This window comes from Lolium rigidum, chromosome 3 (assembly GCF_022539505.1).
Source record: "Lolium rigidum isolate FL_2022 chromosome 3, APGP_CSIRO_Lrig_0.1, whole genome shotgun sequence".
NCBI lineage: Eukaryota > Viridiplantae > Streptophyta > Magnoliopsida > Poales > Poaceae > Lolium > Lolium rigidum.
In genome coordinates, this window is record NC_061510.1 from 349,697,065 (window position 1) to 349,723,584 (window position 26,520).

Consider the following 26,520-nt stretch of genomic DNA (forward strand, 5'->3'; position numbering starts at 1 on the left):
GTTAGTTAGCAATGCGCAAACATGCTTTCGTACATTTTTTGTCTACCTCGGCGAGCACGCGCCGGGCCAGGGACCCTACCCCAGAAAGCTGTGTAGGACGTCGACCAAGCTACGATGCCAGCCTGTCGAAAGCCCCTTGAAAAACCAGCTGGGCTCCGCGTACAAACATTTTGCTAGAAGACATGGTGGCTGAGGATGCCCTACAACGACCGCAACAAACTGGACCTACAGACCACCCTCGGATCTCAAAGACCCCGCTCCCCCTCCCCGATCTAGCCGTCACCCGCAAGCCCACGCCCGCCACCTCCGGTGGCCAGAGGCGTCGTGCGAGACGCCTCCGCCGCATCTAGCTGGAACTACGCTGGTGGGGCTGCTAGGTTGAGAACTGCCCCGCGGGACCCTCCTAACGCGTGAGGAATGGATATCTGCAGCCATCGGTGCCTCCCGGGCTTTGCCCGATGGTGGTGGGGGACGAGGAGAGCCCGAGGGATGTGGCTGCGGAAGTTGGGGATGCCTCGGTCGCCCATGTGGGGGGGGGGGACATGAACATCCTAATAAACAGAGGAATATACAGTAATACAATACATGTAAGTGCAGAAGATAAAACAAATTACGATTAGAACCCTAGCATTAAGAGAAATATCAAACAATACAAATCACCTTAATAAAAACGAAAATTACAACGAAACCAGCTCTACATTCTCAGGATATTGGAGTTAGCGATGCGCAATGGCCATTCAGAAAGATGTGAAACAATGATATTTAAGCCAGCAACACCAACACTGGGCACGTCAAACTTAACGACATTTTTTTTGCAAAAAGTTCGTCGATCTATTAATAATCATCAACAATGGTAAAAGATCTAAAAGGTAATAAAAATTATATATAGGTATTTGGACCACGTAGCGATGACTCCGACTTCAAGATCTAGCCGCCGCTTCACCATCTCAAAGAAGACACTCGAAAAAAACTAAACAAAGAACGGAAAACCTCCAACCGACAAGAGGCCATGGTGTGCCACGCCTCCAAGCCCTAAGGTGACCTTTTCATCGCAAACTTGCAATGTTTAATCCATCTCTGGTAACTGGGACGTTGCACAAGCACACCACCGTGTGAGCAGATCATACTATGAACAAAAACTAGGGGCGCTGAACGGCTAGTTGACGCAATTAAATTGTGGCGGTACACTGGCATTTCGAATGCGTGTGCATCTGGCGAGCGGGAGCTGGGGACGGCCGGCGACGGTGAGGCCGTGCAGAGGGCCGGCCGGCCGGCATGGCTTCAGGGGACCCATCGGCGCATTAGTACCACATGGTCGCTACAACCTACGAGTTGGTTGCTTCCCAGTTTCGTCAAGGCACAAAAGTATGGAAATCCCCCCTGATTTCAAGGAACGCTGTAGGGCGAGGTAGCGTCATGATGGGTTCATGGTACAGCAACTCGTTTTGGAAGATAGGTAGGTAGATCATGAGTTCATGACTTGGTGAGGACGCAGACCATGCTGCCGGCCTGCCGGGCGATCGCACAGACGCTGACTAGATCGCAAGCAGCACAGGCAGCGTAACCTTTTTTCCGGGAAATGGTTTGAAGGACGGAACGCTACGCCCACGCAGCTTTCCGGCCAGCTGCCGACTCGGCCGAATTTGTTTATAATGGTACTAGTAATAATTTAGCAACAGAAATGGCACCAGCTAGCAAGAGCCGGAAGAAGCCACACACTGATGATGGCACCAAATACTAGTAAACTGGTTGGTCAGTACTCACAGAAACGATAAGTTAAATGCTTGCAAGAGTTTGCAATGGCCAAGGACAAGTCACCGGCTCATCAATTTGATTTCACAAGACCAGCGTCCATATCATCACACTAGCACCAAAGCCTAGATATACCAGCACAAATAGTGTAAGCAAGATGAATCGGCTAAACACAATACGTCGTTCGCCACCTTCCATCATGATCAACAACATAAATATATTAATTCAGTATGATGCCCTGTTTCTTTACAATGAAATGATCAACATGGAGTGCAGGTGCATCAAAAAATCACCAAAGTTCATTTAGCCTTATGATAATTAAAACAAATCGATGGCGAGTAACGATACTCAGGATTCAAGTGAAGAGGACTCGGATCGAGGCTCTAAAAGAGTTGTACCATGGCTGCATGAACATCGCATTGTCTGCCATGTGCTCTATACGGCTAGTCCGCAGTAATCGCCTTGCCCGTTACCAGGGCCATGCGACAAGGTGCGCCTCCTATCTATCCAAGACATGTGCCTTCTTAGCAGGAAATGCAATTAAACATCAGGCATTGTACACATTCTCCAAATTCAAATTGAAGCCGCAAGTTTGTTTGGGCTGTACTATTTTTGTTAGTCGTTACCTTTTCGAATAACCAGTCAAAAAGAATAAAAGAAGAGGCATGGAAATTCTGTGGGTAAGATAGAATCAACTATTTCAAACCTTGTATATGGTCTCATTGTGGCAACCAGTTTATATACTTAAATGTTGATTAAACTGTAAGGTAACATTCTAATGATGCTCCCATTAACTACACATAGATAAGAAGGCAAAAATTACTGAACACAAAAAATTCTTACGGAAAATATATATAGCCGTTTCTAGCTTTATAGCTTGGACAGTACTTAAACTGGATCTATTTTACAGAAGCAAAGAAAACATTCCTATTCCCAACTGCAGGCAATATTAAAGAAATAAGCATTGAGCTAGCTAAAAATATCTTTGGGCATCTCAAATCTTGTCACCACTAAAAATTGTTAACAGAATAACAGCTCTCCTAGTAAATAATAAAATAAGGGCACACATTGTTCAAAAAATCGACCGAGATACCGATTTATCATGAATCTGGTGGTAATCGATAAGATTTTCGCATATCAGCTGATTTATCGCCTGCATCGATATTCGGCCGATTTTCAGTGAATTCGATCTAGCGGTCGATATTTTTGTCTTATAGAACTGTGCATTAGCTCAAATTTTCCATTTTATTGATTCAAATGCAAGGAATCAAGGTAAATACTTATGTTCAATGCTCCAATATTATTTTTACATAGCATATTATAGAAAATTTAGTGCCGAAAATTAGGTTTTGTAAAAATATAAGCCGATAAATATCAGACCGATAAAATCGATTAATCGGCCGATAAGCGATTAATCTCCATTTTGAGACCGACCGATAAGTTAACGATTAACGATTTCTCAAACATTGTGGGCACATACCCTTAATCTTAATTCATACAAAGTTCCTGGAAAACTACCACAAATAAAAGTACGTTGAGTACTTCAAAATTTTAGCCCGAAGGTTCATCTACATAATTATCCTCATGTGACCCTAATCCCCCAAAGAAATAAAGTTAAAATACACGAGCAATCTCTGTAGGAATATAGAAGAATCGCTTGTTCTATACTTCTATGTACAAAGAAGGAAACACGGTATAAGAAACAAAAGTGACAAGGAAGAGAAGCATTGCAAGGAGGGAAACAAAGGAGATATCCTTAAGAGGATCAAATTCAGCAAGCTCATTGCTCCTTGACGGTTTTCTCGACCGGTTCTTCAACACGGGCTGAAAGAGCATCCTGCCCTGAGGAACATAGACATCAAGAGGAGTGAAAGACTGCACCACAAGGAAAAATATGGTTAATACATACCCCCCTCAAGGCCTCAACTTTGAAGTCAGCTGCACGATCATCCCAAGGAGCCACTTTGATCTCATGGCCTCTACATATTTAGATAGAACTTAATAATTAGCCAGATATGTGTACAGATAACACATGGACAGGAAAACACATTGCTCTATATACCACTAATCTACTCCCTCCGTTCCTAAATATAAAACATTTTGGAAGCTCAAATTGAACTGCCAAAACGTCTTATATTTAGGAACAGAGGAAGTATTATCTATGCAAATCAAATGTGCCACTGTATAAGAAATAAGAATACCACAAAGCATTGCTCTTGGTCTGTAAACCATTAATCAAACTGGAGAAAGAAAATAAACTAAGTAATTTTAAAAGAAGGTTTGAAAGGTAAGATATAAGTACATCTGCGGAATAACAAGCAACTTAATGGATTATATAGTATCCTTCTTTAAACATACTACGGGTCGACGGTCCAGAACTTGCAGAGATGTGATGAATCAGATAGAACTGCAACCAACCAGTCTTTCTTTCGAGAAAATGAAAAAAAAACTGTGTGTTCCATTTCATTGAAATTTTTAGTTTTGTAGCTTTCCATTAGTACCAACAATAGTAGTAAATAATGTATCATTTTTTTATACCTAAGTTATTCAGCACAATCATTTCCATCATGCATTCAATATATGTAGGTTGTATTATTTTTCATACAGATGAATCACTTCATGTAGAAACTGGAATTCCACCAAATGATATTTCATGTAGAACCTCAATTTCACCAAAAGATACAAAACCCTATATTGAAATTATTAACTTCTCTCAACCATTTACTCACTGCAAGAGTAAATCAACAAGAATTAATAAATCCCTCTACTGAAAACAGATGCAGGGATCACCGACAGACATCACGAAACAATAAGAAGAGATTTATCTCAGTTAACTTCAGATTAGACAAGATCATTCGTTTTCCACTATTTTTCATACATATAAAGTTACTTATATTTGCTTTATGGGGGTATATTCAAAACAAAAACGTCCACATTGTCCGTACAAACAAACAATGCACGAGCTGCCTACCTTGCATAACCTAGAGCAGAACACCAATAAGAACTCTTAAGATGATAAATGTTTCTTCATCTAGTACTGTTTTAGTGGTCCTGTTAGGCCACCATATTTTCTTGAAATCAGTTAAACCTAACAAAATAAGGAGCAACAGTAAAGTGTTGGACACTCTATGTTCCACAGCCTTACTGAAAAGGTGTGAATATTCTACAGATCAAACCATTAGAAAACGTATGGGATACTCTGAATCAGAATCATATGATAAGACGTGAAATTACAAACAACTTTTCGAGCAAATCAAGTATATGTCTAGATTTTGTGATTTGTGAATCAGATGAATTTGATGTGTTGTTGACGTGTCATGTTGCTTCTCTATCATAATCATTTCGATCAAATCTTGGATTACAGTGTTTATAATTTGTAGGATTCCTTTCTCGAAGAAGTATAGATACCAATCCTTCAGAAAATCAAGCATAAGCCTAGAGTTTTACTTGTTCAATATTTCAATAAATAGAGTGACAGATCGCTGGTTCCCTTTGATACGTTGAACATCTGTTGAGCAGCATTTGCATTTCTCAAGGCATGCTCAAAGGAGGACACTGTAACAAAATTTGATCAGAACAAAGTGACAGGTCCTACATATTTTAGACATGATTTAACAGCAGGCCCAAGTTATTGTTTACAAACTGCCTGTAGTTGATGTAAAATGATAAATCAGAGGCATGAGACTTTTCTGTCCTTATCATTAGGAAGTGATTTCCTACCATTTTATGTGCGAAATATGCCAAAAAAATAAAGAAGTATATCAATACGTTCACCTTTTATCATCCATTATTCCATCTTGATCATCGGTCCAGAAAAGGTGTGAACATGCATAGACTGCTCGGCATTGATCAGGCTTCTTTAGAAGTTCTGCTGAGTATTGCCAAAAACACAGGTGGTGTCATTTACAATAAAGGCTAGATGAATAGATAGATTTGGGTAATAACTGAATTCAGAAACGGAATAACAAAGAAAGAAACTGCTACCCTGTTGTCTTATGAGAGAGGGTGTCTCTATTTTCAACCCCAAGTTCACTCCTCCGCTGAAGAGTTCCAATAATTAGGTGAAGTGCAGTAATCTGAACATTAGAATCCTGCTCGTGGCATGGAGCCATTAAAAGGAAAAGATAGAACGTAAGTGTTAAAGCACTCAAAATGTCCTAACGCATGCATAGCAAATGGCATTTATGACATGATCCAGTCAGGCATAGAGGAAGAGAGGGTGGGGATCATACCGCGATTTCTTCATATAGGATAAATGCTTGTGTAAAGCACTCATAAGCGACTGGTTCAAAATCATAATCATTGGCAGACTGCATAAAAAATGCAGTCACACTCGGTAGCCTGCATAAGAAATGCAGCCACCAATGTAGAGAATCAATCATTTGTTCCAACAATATCTCTGTGCAAAAAAGTTATGTCGAACACGTGAGAGTGCTTCAATGGTCTGAAAAATGAAAATGATGACAACACCGATGACTGTGCATAAGAATATATAGGTGCACAGGCCTACACAGCCTCTAACTATATGAAGTTTTGCACTTGGGGTGGAGGATGTCGACATGAAATAGTTTTAATTTGTGTATTAAGGATAGGATTTACTAACTACTCAACATTGACTGCCAACTGTAAATATAAATACATAATGCACATAAAAAATGTGTTCTCTTGAATCTGGATATTTAAAAAAGGAAATAAATAATATATCAATACATACATCAAAATTCTATTGACAAAACTACTCTATGCTGTCCATATATGATCATGTCTGCTCCAAGAGTGAAATTCACAAATTTAACGTGTATGCAAAAGATAGAAATACCAGATGCAATCTATGTTACAAGCAGGAAGCTACTCCGAAAAGCATAGCACAAAAATGTTCTCTGTCTACCGATTACTGTTTGCAAAATTTCTTGACTACCAAAACAAGTCCTTCATATTAAATTGCCATGTAATAATAAGTTAATTAGCTATATGATACCAAATGGAAAATCTAAGATGCCAGCCATCCTGCATACCTATGGTAGGATTCCACTTCTTGCACTGGTGGGGCTGGACAACACTGGGCGGCAATAGGTCAGACCTATTTCTTGGAGAAGATAAAAAAAGGAGGATTACAAACTGAACACTAGGTGCACCAATATAAATAAAAACACAAGGAATTACATTTACAGGACAAAGTTTACTTCTCCTTATTTTTGTTGACAATCTTCAGTTGGTGAAAACTATCACTACTGTCTTGGTCATATTCAGATCACTATGATAGGTTCTTATCACACTATCACTATCCAGCAAAACAGTCTAGAATGAAAATTAATACAGTAGTAGTAATTGAGAAATTATTGGGTGAACTCACCCATTCACTCAGGGCGTTTCCGACTCCGAGCTGCAGCTCGGCATCACTTCGGGGCCTCGGATCGAAACTGTCTCCTCTTCCGCATTGCCTGCGGCTTCGCCCTCTGAACCGCTCTGCTGGGGCTGCGGTGGCGGGGGGCGGATTGTTCTTCCAGCTCTTTCTCGCGTGACCTCGCCAGATTGAGCCACCCAACTTTGGGCAAGGAGCGTTTCATGATGACCTGCACACAGTGTCTCTCCTCGTGCTCCAGATCCCTGAAGAAATGCAACACACGCGCACACGCAATTAGGGGCTACCACCAGGAACAACAACAAATGATTATGCTGCCAATACAGAAGAAAATAAGCTAGTGTGGCACCATCAAGACTGTCAAAGTTACCTGTGTAGCACCACCCAGCTCGCATGCGCTCGCTCCGCCGCCGCCGGAAGGTGATGCCGCGACGATCATGACCGTCACGTCTACCTGCAGCAAATTAAACAGCAGAAGTTACTGAACTGAAGAAAAATCAGTGGATGGAGTCAAGTGACATCTGAACTGACAAACCGCTGCTGACTTTGCTTGGGTCGTAGAGGTCGCGGTCGTTTGTCAAAACATCTTATATTAGTGAACAAAGGAAGTACCATGAAAGGCAATGGCATACCACTGTCAGGGTAAGTATGAAGATACTTGAGGAAATGGGCTAAATGAAAGTTACAAGTCATATGCCACTGGAAATTGCCGTTATAGCCTCCTCAAAAGACTTCTTTGCATCATCGAGAATACCAGTCTTAGAGTACATGAAGATCAGCGAGCTGGAACCAAAACTAGTGGAAGCAAACCCAGAATGGATGATTGGACCATGTATCTGTCTACCTAGTAAAGGATAGCAAGGTCCGCGCTGGGACTCAGACCAGCAGAGAATGCATGCTCATCAATTCTAATATTTGCTAAATACATACACGTGAAGAATCTCAGGGCATCAGCACTCATACTGTGCTGTGAGTACCCAGTTAACAAAGAATTCCAGGAGAATGTACCCTTGAGCAACAAAGAATCAAAGCACCTGTGCACATCTAACATCTTCCATCATGGAGTTTTCACAGAACCTAGTATACATAGAAATCAGAGCATTGCAAACATGTGTGACTCCTTCCACACCATTCTTGATCACCATACCGTGAATTACTCTCCCCCACTGGCCGTCATGCCCTGGACGCACACTTATGAATTATGATACTTGTGAAACTATACACGTCAAGCTGAACTCCACTCTCTTGCATCATCCGAACAAAGCATCTCATCGCCTCATAATCCATCCCATGGTAGGTGTAAGCTCCAAGCATCGCATTCCATAAGATCAGATCCTCACTATCCCCAATCCCATCAAAGGTCCTTCTACATTCTGAAAGGGTCCCACATTGTGAGTACCCTAGTGGTTGCTGCATTCAGCACTGTCAAGCCCAACGTAGATCCATATATTTCATAACCTTCACATGAAATTGGTGCATCGAGAAATGATTAGAGCCATCGCCTGCTGGGAGTAAGAGCATCCCCACTCGTTGGCGCTCCCCACGCCCAAATCCGGCGAAATTTTCGTCCGGATTGGAGGAAGATTTGGCGTGGGAAGCGCCGAAGTTAAAGCCGTCCCCCCGGCAGGAAACCCCCAACCTCGACCATTTGACATATTTCAAACAAATTTAACATAAAATTTAATAAGTTCGGCGACCAAGAGTACGAAAATTGCTGAAACAAATTCGGCGATAATCAGTATAATGTTTAACAAGTGCTGAAACAAATGAAGCACACAATTTCACAATTTTTCAAACAAATTAAGACAGACTAGTTGGCGTCGGCGTTGGCGTTGCCTCGGAGCCTCCATATGTGCTCCACCGGATCATCTTGCGACGAGTGATGCATTGTAGAGTCTCGAATCTCCTGGCGCATAGCAATGAAGGCGGCCCATGATGGAGGCACCTGGTGATTAGGCTGTGCAAGAGGACCCTCTCTCTCATATGGTGCTTCTTGCTCAGTCAGAGGAACCGGATGCTTTCAGTCATTTTTAATAATCATATTGTGTAGGCACACACAACAGTTCATCACCTCCCACATCTGATCTTTGGACCAAGTCATAGCGCGGGGAGCATGACCCTCAACAAGCTTGGAAAAGACCGGGGAGCAGTTTAGGACGTTGATGTCATTGTTGGATCCAGGCATACCAAAGAAAGAGTGCCAAATCCAGAGATCATGGGTAGCCACTGCTTCAAGTATCACGAGTGCAGCCTTTTTTGTGACCCTTGTACATTCCCCGCCACGCAAACGGACAGTTCTTCCATTGCCAATGCATGCAGTCAATGCTTCCAAGCATCCCTGGAAAACCTCTAGATTCATTTGTTGCAAGGATCCTCCGAGTGTCTTCGACAGTGGGTGATCTCAAGTAATAGTCCCCGAACACTGCTATGACGGCCCTGCGGAAGCCGGTAGAAACAATCAAGGGCGGTGGACTCCGCCATCCGAAGATAGTCATCTCGCAGTATCACCGGGAGCTCCATACGCCGGCATCCTCATAGCCACTGTGCACTTACGCGGTGACGAAAATCCAACCAAACCGAGTGCAATCCGCCTTGCATCTGAAGTAGGGATCAAAGTCTCGGATGGCATACACAATTTCCAGAAATAGCTTTCTGCTCATCCTGAAACGACGCCGGAAAACACTCTCACCGTGCAATGGATTGTCGGCGAAGTAGTCGGCGTACAACATGCAGTAGCCCTCCATTCGTTGTCTCGGCTTGCACTTCCGGCGACCTGGTGCCGACCCACCACGTCGACCAGTTGCCAGTCCGGCGTACATGCTTGCCAAGCAACCGAGAATCATCATGTGCTCGTCGTCTTGGGCGGCTGCTGCCATCTCTTCTTGCATAAGCTCGACGAACATCTGCTCCTCCTCTTCGTCCGAGTCCATGGCCGGCGAGGCAAATGGACGAACACCTGACGGGCGTGGTCGAGGCAACCCGAGCCGCAAGCGAGGAGCAGGCCAAAGTCGGGAAACAGGCCGGCGGAAGAGCAGCCAGATAGGCCGTCGTCGAAAGACGGCGGAATATAGGCAGGTGGGGAAGGAGGGACGGCGGAATCTGGGCAACAAGCTGGCGGGGTGGTGCCGGCGGCGAGAGAGATACGAGGGGTGGAGGTGGGGTTCGTGTGTCGAGTCACCGACAGATCGGGCCCTTCCCCGCTTTTCACTGGTCCGGAGTCCCCGATAGGTCCCCGGGGGGCCGGGGATGGCGTGGGCTCGCCGGATGGATGAAGGGCCAAATCCGGACGAAAACGAGGAACCGGGGGCGCGACTGGGCCGAATTTCGCCGTCCGGATGGAAAAAGCGTTGCTCGGGGGCCTCGTCGGGGGGACGAGTGGAGATGCTCTCAGAGCATCCCCACTCGTTGGCGCTCCCCACGCCTAAATCCGGCGAAATTTTCGTCCGGATTGGAGGAAGATTTGGCGTGGGGAGCGCCGAAGTTCCAGCCGTCCCCCCCGGCAGGAAACCCCCAACCTTGACCATTTGACATATTTCAAACAAATTTAACATAAAATTTAACAAGTTCGGCGACCAAGAGTACGAAAATTGCTGAAACAAATTCGGCGATAATCAGTACAATGTTTAACAAGTGCTTTGAAACAAATGAAGCACACAATTTCACAATTTTTCAAACAAATTAAGACAGACTAGTTGGCGTCGGCGTTGGCGTTGCCTCGGAGCCTCCATATGTGCTCCACCAGATCATCTTGCAGCAGCTGATGCATTGTAGAGCCTCGAATCTCCTGGCGCATAGCAAAGAAGGCGGCCCATGATGGAGGCACCTGGTGATTAGGCTGTGCAAGAGGACCCTCTCTCTCATATGGTGCTTCTTGCTCAGTGACGTCTACGGGTGCTTCTATTCTTGTAGACAGTGTTGGGCCTCCAAGAGCAGAGGTTTGTAGAACAGCAGCAAGTTTCCCTTAAGTGGATCACCCAAGGTTTATCGAACTTAGGGAGGAAGAGGTCAAAGATATCCCTCTCATGCAACCCTGCAACCACAAAGCAAGAAGTCTCTTGTGTCCCCAACACACCTAATAGGTGCACTATTTCGGCGAAGAGATAGTGAAATACAAGTGGTATGAATGAATATGAGCAGTAGTAACGGCGCCAGAAAAGTGCTTGCTGGCGTGCGGTTGATGGTAGTAAAATTGCGGGAAGTAAAGATGCGGTAAAACTGGTAAACAAGCAGCGATAGCGAGTATTTAGGAACAAGGCCTAGGGATCATACTTTCACTAGTGGACACTCTCAACATTGATCACATAACAGAATAAATAGATAGATGCTAGACTCTACACCCTCTTGTTGGATGATGAACACCACTAGCGTGTAGGATTACACGAAACCTCAATGCCGGAGTTAACAAGCTCCACAATATTCAATGTTCATATTTAAATAACCTTAGAGTGCATAACGAGATCAACATAACCAAACCAAGTACTAACATAGCATGCACACTCGTCACCTTCACACTACGAAAGGAGGAATAGATCACATCAATACCATCATAGCAATAGTTAACTTCATAATCTACAAGAGATCACAATCATAGCCTACGCCAAGTACTACACGATGCACACCTTGTCACCATTACACCGTGCGGGAGGAATAAACTACTTTAATAACATCACTAGAGTAGCACGCAGATAAATTGTGATACAAAACACATTGCAATCATAAAGGGATATAAATAAGCACTTCACTATGCCATTCATAACGGTGAATAAGTATTCTGTGAAATATAGCCTAAGAGACCCACACGGTGCACACACTGTCATCACCTTTACACACGTGGGACAAGGAGTCTCCGGAGATCACATAAGTAAAATCCACTTGACTAGCATAATGACATCTAGATTACAAGCATCATCATATGAATCTCAATCATGTAAGGCAGCTCATGAGATTATTGTATTGAAGTACATAGGAGAGAGATGAACCACATAGCTACCGGTACAGCCCCGAGCCTCGATGGAGAACTACTCCCTCCTCATGGGAGACGACAGCGTTGATGAAGATGGTGGTGGTGTCGATGGAGAAGCCTTCCGGGGGCACTTCCCCGTCCGGCGGCGTGCCGGAACGGAGACTCCTGTCCCCCGGATCTTGGCTTCGCGATGGCGGCGGCTGCGGAAGGTTTTCTCTGGTTTCGTCGAACGTGTACGTTGGCGTCGGAAACCCACCGGCGGGCAGCGACCGGCAACACGGTAGGAGCCGGGAACAACTAGGGCTGCGGCTGGCCCCGGTCCCTCGGAGCGACGGCCCGCAAAGCCTCCTGGTCACACGTCCGATGCTATCGCAAGGGCGTGCCACCTGACCTATACCTGGTCGGGAAGGTGTTGGATGATGCCTCGCTTAGTTTCCTGCAGGGCACACACGTAAACATTAAATACGAGCCTCGATCGGCTCTCGGGTTATCCCGTGAATCGGCTCAAAGAGCCGATCCACCCATGATTCGTACAAGGTGTCCGAATATATGGTGGTCCTGCTTGATCAAGATAAAGCTAATGCGATCTACGACGATTTAGGGTTTTCACCGCATAATCGGATCATCCTACTCACGATTGGGCCTCGCGCTCGCGTACGGTGATCGTAAGCCGATCCTAGACGGGGCCTAAAAACCAACACGAGGTTGATCCCGGAACATCCTGTCTAGGGCTAGCAAACTACACCCTACACGCCGCTGGATCCTCCAACCCTTTGTAGGGCCTAACTATTGCGAGATATTAAACTAATCCTTGCAGAGCAAGGAGCAACCGTAACGGATCGGATCTACTAAACTATGATCAAGCGGGGTGCCGCCCCTACACCTGAGATAGGTGTAAGGGCGGCTAGATGTATAAGGGTTGCACTACGACGAGCATATGATACGAAGAACAATGCTAACCCTAACACATCTAAGATAACTACGTTGCTCGCCATCAAAAAGGCTTCGGCACGAGCAACGCATGAACAACGAGATAGGCTTGTGCTGCCTAGATCGCAAGATGCGATCTAGGCAGCATGGTGCTTACCGGAGAAACCCTCGAGACGAAGGAGTTGGCGATGCGCCGAGATTTGTTTGTGTTGAACGTTGGTTGTTGTTTATTCCATAAACCCTAGATACATATTTATAGTCCCGGGGACTTTCTAATTTAGGTGTGCACCTAACCGTGCACGGGTAAAACTCTAACTCCTAACCGACACGTAATCTAATATGTTACATGATACAAGGGCAAACTAGCCCAAACGTTGCATATGAGGCCGATTCACGTATTTCTTCTATATATAATCTTCAAGTCCATCTTGATCGCGGCCCACCTCTGACTCGGTCAAATTCTGGTGATAACACATGCCCCCCTGGTTTTGGAAATGTCATTTCCAAAATCATCATGCTCTCTTTCGTCGGGTCATGTCGTGGCAGAGCAGAAACCGCCGCAGAATCCTCATCATGATGCCTTGCCCCTTCCACTTCTCCACGTGGCCGCAAAATTTTCCTGTTGGGCATCATCTCCTCGGAAACTGCTGTGGCATTGAATCTCCCTCATATCCCTTTTATTTAACCGTTCTAAACAGCTCGCTCCTCCTTCGTCCTTCTCGCATTAGCACCCAAAAACCCTCCTGTGCCACCATGTCTTCTTCCTCCTCCTCCTCCTCCGAGCTTTCCTACGGGTCCTCCTCCTCCCGCGAGACGCCGCCGGACATCCGCGCCCCAGAAGAATGGGACGAGGAAAGCCACGCCTCCTCCACCTGGTCCGAGGACGACAAGTCCTTGACCAGCGGGGATGAAGATCTTCAGTTCCTCGCCAACGGGGAACTGGAGTCGGAAAGCGAGGACGACCGGTTCCCCTGGGACGGCTGCCCCACCTCTGAAGAAGAGGAAGAGGAAGACGACGACGAAGACGACGACTCCCTCGAGGGCTACCCGCCGGCGAAACGCCTCCGCATGTGGTGGGACGACGACAGCAGCGATGATGAAGACGGGGATGAAGCTCCCGTAGAGGGCTACGGGAGTAGCGACGAGGAGCCCATCGGCAGCAGTGCCGATGAGAGTTCCGAGGATGACGACGAGGGCAGCGATGGCCCGTAGATTAGGATCTACTAGTGTAGGCCTAGCAGTAGTAGATTGGTCAATAGACCCTTCTTTTGTTCTTCCTTCTTTGAGCAATCGGCTCTTTCTTCGTAAGAAATCCTGTTTATGAATGAAGAAGTTTCCCCAATTTGACTTTGCCGATTTCTTTTAAACCGATTCCCAATGAGCCGATGGCAACGCATCGGTCTCTCATAATCCGCCCTTCCTTTCTTCGACCACGGGGTGACTGCAATCTTGGCCAAAACTCAAAAAGCCGATGTCAGCGCATCAAGCCTTCATGAACTATCCTTTGTCCTTTCGAACAATGAATTTGAGTTCCGTCGGATCACCACCCTTGACGAAAATCGCGGCGCAGGACTAGCCGATGACCACCCAATCGACTTTCAAAAACAGAGCATCCACCAGGCCAGCTGCCCCCCGAGTCTCAGTCAAGGCGAAACAGAGACGAGGGCATGCCCTTCAGACAAATGGACCTGGGCTAGATCATGCCTGAGAGAACTAGAGAGCCAACCGATTCCCAACAAAATCGGCTTTCCAGAGCAGAGAACCCTCAGGGTGAGCCCTTAAACCACTCCATTGAGGAGTTCTTCCATTAGAGTATCTCTTCGTGGCCCACTTCCTGCTCCATCGAGCCACCTCTTGAGTCGATGGCCATGTATCGGCTTTATATCCTTAAGTCGATGTCTGCTGCATCGGCTGTGCTAAAAAAATTTCGAATTTTTTTTACGGCCGATTCATGTATCGGCCCCCATACTTCAATACCCATCATCAAAGAATATCTTGGGCTGCTGGGCGTTTGAAAGATACTCCTACTTCATATCCTCGTGTTTATTCTCCACCTAGGTCCCCCCCGAGCCGATTCTGTCAAGAGAGTTGATGGTATCGGCTCTTTTAGGTATCCCATGTTGGATTAAATGCTGAACCCAGGCAGAATGGATGGTGAGGATAATTTTGGCCGATTGCTAGAATCGGCCTCCACGTTGCTTGCTCGATGAAGGTTTTGTAATGTTCCTCCATAAATTTTTTGGGGCCGATCACAAGGATCAGCCTCGCCACGTTTGCTCATTGATTTGCTCCAGCTACATGGTTAGGCCAGTGGATAAAACCAGCCCAATCTCTGACTTTATCATGTTGGTGCGCTTGCTGTCGTCCACCTTGAGCGCATCGTGTAATCGTGGAGCACCAAGCTTCGTCGGAAGGATGAGCACCATGTTTGTGCCAGCCGATGTATCATCATCGGCTTTCCTTTGCTTAGGGCGCCACTCCATTTTCCGTGGACGACCCTCTTCATCCAGGGTTCGCTGAACTTTCGCAGCCGGATCAGGTCGTGCCTTCCTTAGCGTATGCAAGTATAACCTTTCGGCTTCCTCCGAGCCGCGCAATCGCTGAACCCTGCGCTTTTGGGAACGGCTGAGTCCATCAGGGCACCACCTTGGCCGGTGGTACCTGTCTTCTTCTTCTCCCTCGTCTTCTGAATCCTCGAGATCTTCCAACCGAGGGGACTCAGCGCGTCTGCTTTGTGGCGGGAGAGGCCCTAGGCGCTTGAACACGGACACGTTGGCTGTCTCCTTCTTCTTCTGGTTGCATTCTGGGCAATTGCCGATTGTTGGCAATCGGCTCATTCCTGAATCCCAGCAGTGTCTGAAGAAGGGGCAGTCCCAGTGCCTATCCTCGTCGTCTTGCTCCCTCGACTTTCCCTTGGCGTGGCGCTCGTATCGCTCCTCGTCGTGATCATGCCGACGACGTCTCCTGTCGTCCCTAGCCAGACGATCTTTTTCATCATCGTCGCTGTATCGCCGGCGTTGGTCATACTGACTCACGTACTTGTTGAGGAGGTGATCAGAGAGAGGTCGTTGATATCTTATGTTCTTCACTTCTCCCTGCGTGACGTAGCGCTTGCCGTCTTGGCGGAGCCGATCGCGTGGAGCGGCTTCCTCTGTGTCTTTGCTATGAGAGCAGCTGCCCTCATCCCCGTCCTTACCAGAGTGGTGCCCAAGCCCTGCCATGTTGATATTGCACGCGAAATCTGGCTGGCACCCTCCATGGTAAGTATACTCCACCATGTTAACGGAGGGGAAGGGGTGTGTGTCGACCTTCATGGCGTACTGGTTGAAAATTAGCCGTCCATTTTCTATCGCCATTTGGATCTGCTGACGCCACACCCTGCAGTCGTTAGTAGTGTGGGTGAACGTGTTATGCCACTTGCAGTATGGCTTTCCGTTCAGCTCCTGCACCGTAGGAATCTTGTGGCCTTCGGGTACCTTTATATGCTTCTCCGTGAGTAAGAGATCGAAAATCTGCTCAGTTTTGGTCACGTCGAAGTCGAACCCTTTTGGAGGGCCTTGTGGCTTCACCCATTTGCGGGACACGGGGCCTGCCGCTCGAGTCCATTCAGCCACTTGCTACCTCTCGATCTCCCGCAGCACCTTCATCTTCGTCCGCCTCGACCGGGGCCACCGCACGCTTGAATTTGTCCTGGTAAACATCCGGGTGGCGCTGTTCATATGCTGACGGCTTCGCACCATGTGCGCCAATGAAGGGTAGTCTGCTTGGGAGGCCACATCCTTGATCGATGATGAGAGACCCACCACCGCCAACTCGACTGCTTCTTTTTCACTTACGTGAACCGAATAGCATCGGTTCCTCACGGTCCTGAAGCGTTGGATGTATTCTGACACTGTCTCCCCGCGCTTCTGTCGTACTTGTGCTAGATTGGCAATGCCAGCCTCGGAAGCCTCTGAGTGATACTGCTCATGGAACTGCTCTTCCAACTGCTTCCAAGTCCGGATGGAGTTTGGTGGCAGCGATGTGTACCACCCGAAAGCCGATCCTGTGAGGGACTGTGCGAATAACCTCACACGCAACTCGTCTGATGCTGAGATCGTGCCCAGCTGTGCCAAATATCGGCTCACATGCTCGATGGAGCTGGAACCATCTGATCCACTAAACTTTGTGAAGTCCGGGAGCCGATATTTGGGTTGTAGCGGGATCAATTCGTACTCGTTGGGGTACGGCTTGGTGTAGCCGAACGTCTTCCTTTTCGGCATCATGCCGAACTGATCTTTCAGAATTGTACAAATCTGATCCGCGGTGATGGCTGAAGGTGTCGAACCCTGAAGATTCGCCGGGGTGGCATACTTAACCAGCCATGCTTGCTTTTCCAGTTCTGAGCCAACTGCAGGAGCTGGGCTCTGGAGGTTTGTCGGAGTGGCGTATTTAGCTAGCCACGTTTGCTTCTCAAGATCTGCTCCCGACGTTCCTCCTGCTGTTCCAGAGGCCCCTGTTGTCGCAGCCTGGTTCGAGAGTGCCCAGGTGCTGCCATCTGGTACGTATGCGCACGCGTATCCGTGCGGGATCTCCTTGGGCGCCTCAGGTAGGAATTGGTAGTCACTAGGATCACCACCAATTTTGTAGACGACGTATGCCGATGAGTTCGGCACTTCCGGTGCTGTCCATGCGAACGGCAGCGGTGGATGGGACTGGAGTGGCATCTCTCCTTTGTAAGTCCCTAGAGCTGGTCCTGACGGCGAATACCGATGGCTCATGATTTCCTGGATCACGCGCAGAGCGACACGCTCTAAAGTGTTCACCAGGCTCTCAGAGTGGCGGTGCAACGAATGAGCCACCATGTAGTTGATCTCCTGACGCAGCGACCTGGTGCGTTCTTCCGACGGAGCGGACAGGTCCACTCCATCGAGTGCGCCTTCAGGTGAGAACCCCTTCCACCCGACGCCATGGGAGCGGGTTTCGTGGAAAGAGCCGATGAGTTCGGCTTCGAGGGCTGCCTTGATCTCGTCATGCTTCTTCTTGAGCTCGTCAGGCAGATCCTCGTACTTGACCGGAGTGCTTTCCGCCATCTCGGATGTAGACGGCGATGCGGTGGATGTTGAAGATTGTCCCACCGGGCGTGCCAGAATGTGTTGGCGTCAGAAACCCACCGGCGGGCAGCGACTGGCAACACAGTAGAGCCGGGAACAACTAGGGCTGCGGCTGGCCCCAGTCCCTCAGAGCGACGGCCCGCAAAGCCTCCTGGTCACACGTCCGATGCTATCGCAAGGGCGTGCCACCTGACCTATACCTGGTCAGAAAGGTGTTGGATGATGCCTCGCTTAGTTTCCTGCAGGGCACACACGTAAACATTAAATACGAGCCTCGATCGGCTCTCAGGTTATCCCGTGAATCGGCTCAAAGAGCCGATCCACCCATGATTCGTACAAGGTGTCCGAATATATGGTGGTCCTGCTTGATCAAGATAAAGCTAATGCGATCTACGACGATTTAGGGTTTTCACCGCATAATCGGATCATCCTACTCACGATTGGGCCTCGCGCTCGCGTACGGTGATCGTAAGCCGATCCTAGACAGGGCCTAAAAACCAACACGAGGTTGATCCCGGAACATCCTGTCTAGGGCTAGCAAACTACACCCTACACGCCGCTGGATCCTCCAACCCTTTGTAGGGCCTAACTATTGCGGATATTAAACTAATCCTTGCGAGAGCAAGGAGCAACCGTAACGGATCGGATCTACTAAACTATGATCAAGCGGGGTGCCGCCCTACACCTGAGATAGGTGTAAGGGCGGCTAGATGTATAAGGGTTGCACTACGACGAGCATATGATACGAAGAACAATGCTAACCCTAACACATCTAAGATAACTACGTTGCTCGCCATCAAAAAGGCTTCGACGACGAGCAACGCATGAACAACGAGATAGGCTTGTGCTGCCTAGATCGCAAGATGCGATCTAGGCAGCATGGTGCTTACCGGAGAAACCCTCGAGACGAAGGAGTTGGCGATGCGCCGAGATTTGTTTGTGTTGAACGTTGGTTGTTGTTTATTCCATAAACCCTAGATACATATTTATAGTCCCGAGGACTTTCTAATTTAGGTGTGCACCTAACCGTGCACGGGTAAAACTCTAACTCCTAACCGACACGTAATCTAATATGTTACATGATACAAGGGCAAACTAGCCCAAACGTTGCATACGAGGCCGATTCACGTATTTCTTCTATATATAATCTTCAAGTCCATCTTGATCGCGGCCCACCTCTGACTCGGTCAAATTCTGGTGATAACAGTGTCGTGATTTTTAGGTCAGGGACCTTTATATAGGCGAAGAGGCGGAGTCGGAGGGGCGACGAGGCGACGACACACTAGGGGGGCGCGGCCAAGGCCTGGGCCGCGCCACCCTGTCGTCTGGTGGCCCAGTGGCCCCCCTCTGGCCTTTCTCGGGTGTTCTGGAAGCTTCGCGTGATCCTAAGATGCTGGGTGTTGATTTCGTCCGACTCCGAGAATATTTCATTACTAGGATTTCTGAAACCAAAAACAGCAGAAAACAGCAGCGGCCCTTCGGCATCTCGTCAATAGGTTAGTTCCGGTAAACGCATAATAATGACATAAAGTATGCATAAAACATGTAGATATCATCAATAATGTGGCATGGAACATAAGAAATTATCGATACGTCGGAGACGTATCAGCATCCCCAAGCTTAGTTTACGCTCGTCCCGAGCGAGTAAACGATAACAAAGATAATTTCTGGAGTGACATGCCATCATAACCTTGATCATACTATTGTAAGCATTTGTAATGAATGCATCGATCAAAACAATGGTAATGACATGAGTAAACAATCGAATCATAAAGCAAAGACTTTTCATGAATAGTACTTTCAAGACAAGCATCAATAAGTCTTGCATAAGAGTTAACTCATAAAGCAATAAATTCATAGTAAAGGTATTGAAGCAACACAAAGGAAGATTAAGTTTTAGCGGTTGCTTTCAACTTATAACATGTATATCTCATGGATAGTTGTCAATGCAAAGTAATATAACAAGTGCAATATGCAAGTATGTAGGAATCAATGCACAGTTCACACAAGTGTTTGCTTCTTGAGATGGAGAGAAATAGGTGAACTGACTCAACATAAAAGTAAAAGAAAGGTCCTTCAAAGAGGAAAGCATCGATTGCTATATTTGTGCTAGAGCTTTTATTTGAAAACATGGAACAATTTTGTCAACGGTAGTAATAAAGCATATGTATCATGTAAATTATATCTTACAAGTTGCAAGCCTCATGCATAGTATACTAATAGTACCCGCACCTTGTCCTAATTAGCTTGGATTAACACGGATTATCATTGCATAACATATGTTTCAACCAAGTGTCACAAAGGGGTACCTCTATGCCGCCTGTACAAGGGTCTAAGGAGAAAGTTCGCATTTGGATTTCTCGCTTTTGATCATTCTTCAACTTAGACACCCATACCGGGACAACATAGACAACAGATAATGGACTCCTCTTTTAATGCTTAAGCATTCAACAACAGATAATATTCTTGTTGACGTCAGAAACCCCCTGGCGGGCAGAGACGGGCAACACGGTAGAGCCGGGAACAACTAGGGCTGCGGCTGGCCCCAGTCCCTCTGAGCGACGGCCCGCAAAGCCTCCTGGTCGCACGCGCCGATGTTTATCACAAGGGCGTGCCACCTGACCTATACCTGGTCGGGAAGGTGTGGATGATGCCTCGCTTAGTTTCTCGCAGGGCACACACGTAAACGTTAAATACGAGCCTCGATCGGCTCTCGAGGTTATCCTGTGAATCGGCTCAAAGAGCCGATCCACCCATGATTCAGACGGGGTGTCCGAATATATGGTGGTCCTGCTTGATCAAGGTAAAGCTAATGAGATCTACGAAGATTTAGGGTTTTCACCGCATAATCGGATCATCCTACTCAGGATTGGGCCTCGCGCTCGCGTACGGTGATCATAAGCCGATCCTAGATAGGGCCTAAAAACCAACATGAGGTTGATCCCCGGAACATCCGTTCTAGGACTAGCAAACGCCACCCTACACGCCGCTGGATCCTCCGACCCCTTGTAAGGCCTAACTATTGCGGATGTTAAACTAATCCTTGATGAACAAGGAGCAACCGTAACGGATCGGATCTACTAAACTATGATCAAGCGGGGTGCCGCCTACACCTAAGATAGGTGTAAGGGCGGCTAGACATGCAAGGGTTGCACTACGACAGCATGTAATATGAAGAACAATGCTAACCCTAACATGTCTAAGATAACTACGTTGCTCGCCATCAAAAAGGCTTCGACGAGCAACGCATGAACAACGTGGCAGTTGCCTAGATCGACGCATGAACAACGTGGGCAGGCTTGTCTTTGCCTAGATCGCAAGATGCGATCTAGGCAGCATGATGCTTACCGGTAGAAACCCTCGAGACGAAGGAGTTGGCGATGCGCCGAGATTTGTTTGTGGTTGAACGTTGGTTGTTGTTTATTCCATAAACCCTAGGTACATATTTATAGTCCAGCGGACTTTCTAATGTGGGCGTGCACTAAACCGTGCACGAGATAAACTCTACTTTTAATCTAGATACAAACTATTGTAATTAAAGATACATGGGCAATCTGGCCCAATTTCACCGAGCAAGGCCGCTTCAGAGATCTTCAACGTGCAATCTTCCAAGCCCATCCTGATCGCGGCCCACCTCCTGATTTGGCCAAAATCTGGTGATAACACATGCCCCCCTGGTTTTGGAAATGACATTTCCAAAATCACTATGCTCTTCTTTCGTCGGGTCATGTCGTGGTAGAACCGTTGCAGTATCCTTTACCATGATGTCTTGCTCCTCGCCTTTTTGCAAAACTTGATAATTTTAGCACCATTTCCTTGGACACCGCAATGGCTTTAAATCCCCCATTAGGCTTCTCCTTATTAAACTGTGCCGAATGACTCCTCCTCCTCCACTGGATACCCGCCGGCGAAGCGTCTCTGTATCTGGGCAAATAGTGAAGCTGACTATGACGACGCAGAGGAAGAAGCTCCGGTCGAAGACTGGAACCATAGTGACGAGGAGTTCTCCAGAAGAGCGCTGGTGACTGCTACGATACCGACGACGAGGGTAGCGAGAATTAGTGACATAATATCAGTAGTTATGCGAGCAATCGGCTCTTCTTGAGCAATCGGCTCTTCATTAAAAAACCCTCCTTTGTTAATGAAGAAACGTTTCCAGTCAATGGTTTTGCCGATAGTAAAAGTCACACAATCTTCAAAAAAGAACCGATGGCATCGCATCGGTCTTTATCATAAAAACACTGGTAACGTCGACCTAGCCGCCCTTCCAAACGGTAACCCACGACCTCCATCCGAAAAGGCAAAGTCAGATCCCCAAATCGCCGCCCGAGCAGTTCCAATCACCACGCACGAGATCTTGACCGCGCCGCCCCCAACTCCTTCAACGCATCTCATGGCGGAGTCATCCAATACCGATACTACGGCTTCCGGACTGAAGGTAATCCTCAACCTCTTCTCGCCGTTTGACTTGATATGGGATTAATGGCAAACACCTGAATTAATGCCTCGCTCCGCTACTAATTTAGGTTTCAGACATTCTTCTGCCACATCCTTCTCTCGCAAATTCGATGTGCCTCGGTCCTCGTTCTTCGAGAGTCCTGCCACTGTTAATTTCGTGCGAAGCTAACGGAATCCCCTTTGTGAGCCGGAACCTAGATCGACTTCCCGGGCCGGCACTGCCCGAGCCTCGGCCTAATCCTCCCGAAGGTTGGGTGGCATGGTACAATAGAGTATCAAAATCTCACTATGCCACTTGGGAAACCATAGGGATAGCCGATGCCACTGTCATTATCGCTATCCCCTCTTGAGAAGAATGAGAATATCCACGAAAACCATCGGCTACTTCGGTGCGATGCACCTGAACCGCTTCATGTTTGGTCATGGCCCTATGACCCCGACCCTGCTGGATGTGGCCATGATCACGGGGCTAGACATTGCATCCCCGACCCTTCGCATTCAAATCGCCAAAAGTCCCTTTCACTCTCTCCTCTAAAAAAGAGTGTACTAGGCTGGGCGCCTATCTCCATCGTTATATGAAAACCAAAGGCCACGTGACGGAGAGGGAGCACACGGCCTTCCCGAATTTCTGGCTGGAGCACTTCATATTCGCGGCCCATCACTTGCTCCCACCAAGAATTACCTCTCCCCGGCCTATGAACTTGCTAAAGGCACCCAACTCGGCCTAGGCAAACTATTTCTTGGAGAGATTTATCGATCCCTTCAAGCTGATGTCCGTCAAGCTGTTCTCTCGCAAGACGGTTAAAACGGCGGCCCCGGTGGTTCATTCGGTTGTGGGCCCAACTATACTTCCAAAACCAAATCCCAGACTTCCCATCGCTGACCACCTGCACCTTTCCGGATGTAAATGGAAAGGAAATTCGATGCACCAGCTACGGCCAAGCCCTGTATGGTCTGCCGGGCAGCAGGCTGATTCCCCAGGAAGCAGCAGGGTGGTTTAAGATTTTCTTCCAAGGTTTGGACAATCCCCTGTTCCACCCTTACACTGAATCGGCAAATTTTGAAAACCCAGTCTCTTTCCGATTGGATGACTTTGCCGATGACGCCGACTACACGACACTTGTACTCCCTCATGATTCGTCCTTGCTTCCTCCCTGTTGGCATGAGTACCTCGAACCGGATCATCAAGCCCGGTTATGAGTGTTATCAACCGATAGTAGCAGCTCGACGGCTTGGCCTCGGACGGGTGCCTCCACACTTCTTCTTACACCACCGACGGCAAGTAGAGCTGAGCTGCACGACATCCTCACTGCCCAAAGGTGCTATACCTTCTTTGACGCTTTGGCCATCCCAATTCCCCATAACCTTCGTTTCTCCTTCACTACCGATGGTTTTGAAACTTGGTGGTCTATGTGGAAGACCCACGTCTTCAGGAGGGCCCTAGGGCCGGCTGCTGAAAGAGCTTGACGCCGAGTATGATCCCCCTGCGGACCGAGTACCGTCACTTAAGCATTTCTTGTAAGCGCCTTATGGTGATTGTACGTGACCCGACTCTTTCTCCTAGCAGCAACAAGATGGTCCGGCTCCCACTCAAGCCGACGGTTCCCCTTTCGTATTTCTTCCTCCGGCACCGGTGGTTCTCTTACGCCGAGCTCGCCACCCCCGAAGAAAGTAATAATGCGAGTCGGCCGATTTCACCGAAATCGGCTCCCAAGAGTAAAGCATCTTCGGGGCCGGTTGCCCCCGAGCCTCGACTCAGGCGAGGACGGCAGTGAGGAAGGTGGCGGCCAGGAAAACCCTGAAGCGTAAAGCTCCGGCCCAAGAAAGCTTGCGTGTAAGTTAGTTCAGACCCTGTAGGCGCTTGTCCGCCTTCAAAAAATTTGTTTATAACTCGCTTGTATCCTTTCCTGCAGGCCTCCACTGACGGATCCTCCAGCGGGGCCGAAGAAACCAGCCAGGGGGACTCGAGCTCGGGTGATTCCGAGAGGTCCACTACCCAGAGCCAGACGGCTTCGCCAGCGCCGGCTTCCAAGAAAAGGTCGATCACCGAACCCCCTGCCCCCGGGCCCCGACCGGATCGGGGTTACGCCTGAAGCACTGGCTGTGTCAAAAGGGCTCGTAAGAACCCACGAGCCTCTTCACCAAGCCAGGAGGTCTCAAATGTAATTATCTTCTTGGTCACACTTTCATGCTATCCCGTTGTCATTCGGATCGGCTAATCACTTCCTCTTGCAGGCCGCAGAAACTTCTAGCGGAGACGTTGAGGAGGTACCGATGCCGTCCGCTACCCTGGATCTAGCTACCTCGACGATAGCGGCTGCCCAAGTGGCTGACCCATCCGAGTCCGCAGAAAAGCCGATTGTTACTGCGCCGGCTGTTCCTCCTTCCTTGGGAGAGGTACGCTTCCTCCTTCTTTCTCAAGCCGGCCCTTTTCCTTTGTCGTATGCTCATGCCGCTCTTGTTCGTACCGTAGGGGTGTGATCCTTCAAGCTTGTTGACGTTCGACCCCAACTCCATCGAACCGGTCGTTTCTAAAACAGGTGAGGAGCCGGACCCTAGCGCAATCGACGGCCCCCTCCGAGCGCCTCAAAGACTTGCTTTCCTCCTCGGTTGATACGCTGGTCGAGAACCCGGAGGCAATCAAAAGCATTCTCGAGGACATCCAGCCCCGTCTCCCGATAGCGCTGCAAGTTAAGCTACGGCGAGGCCGTGTCTTTGCTAGTTTTCAGGTCAAGGGTGCAGTCGGCTCGTCAAAGGATCGCTCTTCGCCTCGCCCAACTCCCGTTGAGAGCCGATATTGCGGGCAAATGTCAACGGCTCAATGAGAAGAAAGCCGCTTTAGACGCCAAGACCGACACTTCCGCCCGCAGTGCCAGGCTTGAAACCTTGTGTAAAGAGCTGGAAGACCTTGAAAAGAGGACCAGGGAGACCAAACAACTTATCCAGGATGAGAAAGCCCTTATTGCTCGCTCCCAAGAGGAAGCACAAGGTCTTACGGCTGATCTGAAGACCGACCTGGCTGAAATTCGTGCTCTGAGTAGCGAGTTGGTGATGGGGAGGGACGAGGATGACGAGGCCGAGATCGCCGAGGTGGATCGAATCCGCGCCGATGCTCTTTGCGCCCTTGAGGCTTTTCTTCGATAGGGCTTCCTTGTGTGAGCTGATGCATGTAAAACTCAAGGTTGATCACCGTGTACAGCGATGCATGTCTCGATTTCTGTAGTTTTTTTTTTTACCAGCCGATTTCCCTATCAGCCCCCAATATTTCTCCACATATGTTCAACAATGTCGCGCATGCTCATATACTTCGGTGCCCCCCCGAGCCGATTCTGCCAGGTAACTGCTGAAATCGGCTCTATGATCGGCCAAGGTCCTATGATGTGAACGTCGGCTTTGTTAAGAGCGCAATGGATCTTTCCCAGTGAATCAGCCGACGTTCCTATTGCATATACATCGTGTTGGAGCCGGTCGCGCGGAACGGCTTCCTCCTCGTCTCTGCCACGGGAGTGGCTGCTTTTTGCTTCGTTTTTTGCCATGGCGGCTCGCAAGCCCTGCCATGTTGACACCAAAGGAGAGCTTTGGCTGGCCTATGGAGTGGCTGAGATCCACCATGTTGACGCCAGGCGACGGACTTGAGTCTCTATCGAGCTTGATATCGTGCGGCCGGGTCTTTTCAGAGGAGCCGATGAGTTCGGCTTCGAGGGTTGCCTTGATCTCGTCATGTTTCTTCTTGAGCTCATCAGGCAGATCCTCGTACGTGACCGGAGTGTCTTCCGCCATCTCGGATGTAGATGGCGATGTCGTCGACTGTCCCACCGGGCGTGCCAGAATGTGTTGACGTCAGAAACCCCCTGGCGGGCAGAGACGGGCAACACGGTAGAGCCGGGAACAACTAGGGCTGCGGCTGGCCCCAGTCCCTCAGAGCGACGGCCCGCAAAGCCTCACGGTCGCACGCGCCGATG